The following is a 6,000-nucleotide window of genomic DNA, read 5'->3' as shown; positions in this document are numbered from 1 at the left end:
ATCCCTGGAAAATAGGCATGGGGCATATGTGCGGACAGTCCCTCATCAGCCCACAGTGGGTCCTCACAGCAGCCCACTGCTTCACTGAGGCCAGCTATGGAGGTCCAGGGAACAGGGATATCCCCACAATGCTAGCAGGTGCCCTGTGCCCAGCACCACGTGCTACTCACATCCTGTTTCCTTGCACTATACCCAGTGCCTGGGCAGTCCCAAGCCCAGCTGAAAGGCTGCTCAGGAGAAGGGTGGGCTCATGCTGCTACTTCCTAGCAGCTTCCAGCTCAACATTTCTTGAGTCTAAGGCATACGATGGCAGTCACATCCTCCGTAGCGCTGCTTTCCTCTCTCCCCTCTGAAGCAGAAGGTAGGGAGCTGCTGGGCTGCTGCAGCACATGGCTCTGCTCCCTCTGACCCCTCTCTCCACCTGCCACCTAGGCATATCACAATGTGGCGTGTGGTCACTGGGGCCACCCAGTTGACCCAGTGGCGCCCTGAGGCCCAAGTGCACAATATTAAGTGGCTACTGGTTAAAAAATGCTACAGTAATATCTCGGAGAAGAATGACATTGCCTTGCTGCAATTGGACCAGCCTGTCCAGTGCAGCTAACACATATAGCTTGCCTGTGTGCCCGAGGCCCGGCTCAGCGTGTCGGAGCTGACAACCTGCTGCGTCAGTCGCTGGAGTTCCATGACTGCAAGATGTGAGTTCCCAGCAAGTACTCATGTCCTGAGTGCAAGCTTGGCACACTGGGTGGATGGCTTGGTCTTCCGGCCAGCAGAGGCAAAAGCCAGAATCAGGCTGTGGGGACATATGCCTGTAGAGAGATGGGACCCAAAGCAAGACAGAAGGGAAACACTGGTACAGTGCCTCTCGAGATGCAAAGCCAAGCCCTAGGGAAGGGGCTTGCCCAGAGACAACTGGCAATGAGCTGCTGGGTGTTAACTCCTCTCTGTGCTCACAGACGGAGGATCAACTGATGTCCTGCAGGAGGTCAAGGTCTGCCTCATTAACGTCAACCTCTGTAACAGCAGCTGGTGGTACAGACAGGCCATCCACACCCACAACTTGGCAGCCCATATGTCCAGATCCCAACCCTAGAACATCTGTCTTCCACACATCCAGGATCACTGTGCACAGACGAGAGAGAGCCCTACCTTTCAGGCCCACCAACCCCTCCCAGACAAGGTTCTGTAGGCTCCAGCCTCTGAACAGAGCCTTTCTGTGCAGTGAATATAGCTCTGGCAGGTGCTGTGAGAAAGAAGCAAGCCATAGTGCTGAAGTGACTACCCAACACAACCTTAATCGTCTCACCTCTATTGCAGGGTGACAGCGGTGGTCCTCTCATGTGCAAAGACAATGGTGACAACTTCTGGCTTGTTGGAGTGACCAGCTGGTGGAAAGGCTGTGCAAGAGTAAAACAGCCCAGAGTCTACACCTCCACTCAGCACTTTTATGACTGGATCTCGGCACAGATGGGATTGTGCCCAGCAGTAAGGGCGACTCCAACATCGCAGGCATGGAGTCATCTTCTCACCGCCTCAAGCCCCTTTCAGAGGCCAAGGCCAATACCAACGCAATTGAGCAGGTTTATACCCTGCCCATTTCCACACCAGAAGCTGGTGGAATTCTTTAATCTGCTGCAGGAGCTCCTGCAGGTCCTAAGGGAGGAAAAAGGCTTGAGCTGCAGGACAAACAGGATCCAAGGTATGCTGCAAGCAGGCTGCAGAGTACCACGACCATTCCTTCTGGGGCAATGCCTGCTGATCCACAGGCAGCCTTAGTGTCTACGGCCTGCTCTGTCCTGCCCATGCTTCTCTGAGTGCGCACAAATGCTGAAGTTGACTTAGTTCTTGAAATAGAGTTGCTAATTTTCACAGCTAACCATGCTTCAGTCCAGTTCAGTTTCCTGTGTAGTGCAAGTCTGTCCATGCCCAGCACCTAGAAAATGAGGCTCCAGGCAGACAGTAGCACCCAAAAGGAGTCACTCAAAAGGGCTAAAACTGTGCCAGGTCAGTGAGGAGGGTGCTCAGAGCCACCAAGGGATGGAGAAGACTGGCACATTGAGACTAGAAAGAGGATAGGAGTAAATTATGTGATGTGCAGACAACTTTGAGGAATGAATTAAGGCACACAAGCTGATGATTAAGGCCTGATGTAAGCTTCAACTAACTGAACAGACCATGGGAAACTCCTGAGAATGAGAAATTACTGACCATAGCAAAGAGGGTGAGAAGCTGACAGGAGTTACAGTGCCAGGAAGAAGAGCCCTATTTCATGGGTAGTTAAGGGGGACTGATGTGAGAGGTGGCCACACTGCACTGATAATTGAAGGAAGAGTTGGGGTCATTTTGGGGAGAGGAATCTGGCAGGGACAGCAGTACCCATGAAACTGCATCAGTAATGCCATGGAAGTCCAAGATGACCTAGCTAACAGCACCTGTAACACCAAATCTATTCACAGGCGTGGCAAACCTGTGAACAAGGGAGAAAAAACTACCAGGGATATGTCCCTTTGTTTAGGAGGAGACAACAGAGAAAGGGAGGAGTCAAGGAAGATGAGGGGGATGTATAAGCATGGAAAATGGGGAGAAGGAGGGATAAAGGAGCTAGTCATACATAAGCAAACTGCTGGTTAGTTTGCTTGTTTGACTGAGCCCTGCACCTAATTGCCACAGTCTGTCCTACCTTCTTTTTCAGAGCTATTCCAAATCCATTTCTGTGTGGTCCCACTGTGTACCCAGTGCGGGGACAGGTCCAGAGGCCTGGCTGCTAGCAATGGCAGAACAGGATACAGGTCATAGGGACCCAGCAGCTAGAAACACTGAGTGTCTAGGGCCAGCTACTGGTGGGAGTGCAGTGTGCATGTGCAACTCACTACAAGTGAAGTTGAAGCTGGACTAGCTCACAACCAAGAGGAGATAAAGACCTAGAAAGACTCAAGGTCCATGCCAATGCCTAGGTAAGTAGCTTGACATCCAGCCACGGGTTTTAATTGAACTTAATTCCCATGCTAATATTTAAGGCACCTGTGAACATGCTGTGCTTGCGAATCTAGGGAGTGGGGTGTGTGTGGTTTTTTGACTACTGATCATCAGTCCTGATCAGGTGAAAAGGAAGACAAGGACTGAGTTGTGGTTTTTTTGTGCTAAGTGGGTGCTGGTAAAGGTACTGTTCTGTCTATGTTTATCCGTTTCGCCAGTCATGCCAGTGAAGTATGTGTGCATGTTCTTGAATGTGATCCGGCTCTTTGGAAGACAAACTAAGTCTCCGGTACCTGTGCATGGAACAGCAGTCACACGATCCATTGAGCTGAGATGGGAGAAACCTCCTGGGAACAAGAGTCCTCCCAGTTCAGCTCCAGCTCTTCTGCAAGGAGACGTTCTCTGGGAGGAACGTGGGCTGGAAAGAGCGTGCACACACAGAGTATATGCACAAAAATGCTGTTCATGCACACACTGCATTCACACACAGGGTGCATGGAGACACACATGGGGTACGAACAGAAGGTGCAATGCACACCGAGAGTGTGTGCACTCCCATACTCCAAAGCACATGTCCTGAACACAGAGTACAATGCGCAGTGTTCACATACACAGAGAGTGCATGCCTATGATCAGAAGATGGAACACCTCTCCCATGAAGAAAGGCTGAGAGAGTTGGGGTTGTTCAGCGTGGGGAAGAGAAGGCTCCAGGGAGATCTTATTGCAGCCTTTCAGTACTTAAAGGGGGCTTGTAAGCAAGATGTGGACATACTCTTTGGTAGGTCATGTTGTGATAGGGCAAAGGGTAATGGTTTTAAAGTAAAAGGTGGTAGATTTAGACTAGATGTAAGGAAGAAATGTTTTACAGTGAGGGTGATGAAACACTGGAGCAGAATGCCTAGAGATGCCTCACCCCTGGAAACATTCAAGGTCAAGTTGGACTCTGAGCAACCTGATCTAGTGAAGATGTCCCTGCTCACTGCAAGGGGGTTGGACTGGATGACCTTTAAAGGTCCCTTCCAACCCAAACTATTCTATGATTCTATGATATGCATACCTGGCTGGTGCGCACGCCCACACAGTGTGCGCACACATACACAGAACATGCACATGGGCAGTGCATGCACACCCTACAGTATGCATGCATATGAAATGCACCCACCCCCACATCCTGCATACATGCACACAGTGCACACCCACCCATCTGCCCACAGGCATGCTCACAGCATACACCCAGTGCACATGTAGAATGCACCTCCCACGGGTGCACATGCAAACTCACTTGTCCATACCTGCACATATACATGTCCATGCATACATACACACATGCAAGCATAAACACGCGTGCACGCACACACACAAAGTGTTGCACCCACACAAACATACAGCCCACTAACACCCTACATGCTCATGAGCCGCTCACAGGGACACAGCCTATCACACCCACCCCTGCCTCTTCCCACCTGCGCCTGGCCCAAACACATCTTTCAGCATGTGCTCCCACAGCACTGCAGCAGTCACTTGGGCCTCTCCTCCCATGCCCGGCCGTGTGGACACTGTTGATCCACATGTCCTACCTATGCCCACAGGTGCCTCTGCATGTTGGGACAGTCACGCTATGCTTTGCTCAGTTTTCTGCAGCCGAGTTACCTGCACACAGTGCACATGGACCCATACCTCCTGCCCTGTTCCTCGTCTGATCCCTGAAACTGTCCACACTCCATGCACCCCCGTCCCCCCAGATCTCCGAGCTGCAGCTCTTCTCCCCTCAGCATCCTGACTGCCAGCCACCAGTGCTGATTCCTGTGGCCAGACATTGCACAGCAAGCACTGCCATGCCCTATGAACGAAGTGGGCTCCATGAATTATGCATCAGTTTCGCCTCCTGCTGCAGTACCAGCCTCTTCACTCTGCCTCTTGGCCCTGAATAATTGATGGCAGTGAGTACAGCAGCAGCAGCAGCGCCAGCATCCTTCGTGTGCCAGGGGCCAGGCCATCAGGAAGCATGGGGCTAGACATGCAAGAAGGCCAGGGGCTATGGGGACAGTCTGAACTATGGGGGACAGGGACCAATGGAAAGCAGAGTTCACTGGCACATTAGGAAGTGGTTGTAAAAGTGGGATAGGTCTTAAGAAATGCTGACTAGTAATAACAGGAAAATCCAGAACAGTTTGATCACAGAGGCTGCGTGCAAAAAACAGGCACATCTACATGAGAACATCCAGAGTAGGACGTAAGCTAGCCTTACCCCTGCTTTGTCTTTGGGCTGAAACTCCTCACCTCTGCCTGCTGTGTGATTAATCCTAGACCACCGCCACTGTGCCTGTGCTTGTACACAACCTCTGGTCTTGCCTTACTCTTATTTTGGATAAACTGAACAAACTGAGGTCTTCAGGACATTAGACCTTTCCTTTCTGTGCCTGTCTTCCAGACTTACTCTGGTTTTCACAAGCAGACATAGCAATAGGGTACAGCCTTCCCCGGGGTAGGACCTCCCGTTTTTCTCCTCATTCTGCTTATCACCCCCTTCCACCAGAGAATTGCTTTTGCTCTTTGCACTGTCCCTTTCTCACTCTGGTTAGAAGTCACTGATCTGCAGGATATGGGCTCCTATGTTCAGGAACAACGAGCAGTCCTTGAGCCTGAACGTGAAACTCTGCCATTGCTGTATGAAAACATACTGTGCTTGCAAAGTGCCCAGGCTCCCATAGGACCTGACCTGCCCCAAACGATGCCACGTTCCCTGCCTGTCCCACAGGATTTTGTACTCTGTGTGCATCTGGAGAAAAGCAGCTTCGTTTGTGCTTCCAGCAGCTGGGAAGCTAGGAGCGGTGGCTTGAGCTGGTGGTGGGTGCCAGCCACAGGAGAGGGGCAGGGGATGTCCGGCCAGGCCACCTAGCGCCTAGCAGAGCAGACATCTGCTCGCAGCCACACGCCCAGGTGCCCGTCTCCTCCCAGGGCAGCCTCACGGTTTCCCAGTCTCAGCCCCAGTGTGGCTGGGAGTAGGCTGCGTGCCGGCAG

The 6,000-nt window shown here is 51.8% G+C and overlaps 1 pseudogene; it reads left to right on the top strand.

Annotated features, from left to right (window-relative positions):
* The first annotated feature begins 442 nt into the window (after positions 1 to 442).
* LOC104052525 (acrosin-like) lies at positions 443 to 4,910 on the top strand (annotated as a pseudogene).
* The last annotated feature ends 1,090 nt before the right edge of the window (positions 4,911 to 6,000 follow it).

The sequence above is a fragment of the Phalacrocorax carbo genome, chromosome 1 (assembly GCF_963921805.1).
Source record: "Phalacrocorax carbo chromosome 1, bPhaCar2.1, whole genome shotgun sequence".
NCBI classification, from domain to species: Eukaryota; Metazoa; Chordata; class Aves; order Suliformes; family Phalacrocoracidae; genus Phalacrocorax; species Phalacrocorax carbo.
Note: the sequence above shows the minus strand (reverse complement) of the source record. Positions and strands in the feature narration are given on the sequence as shown.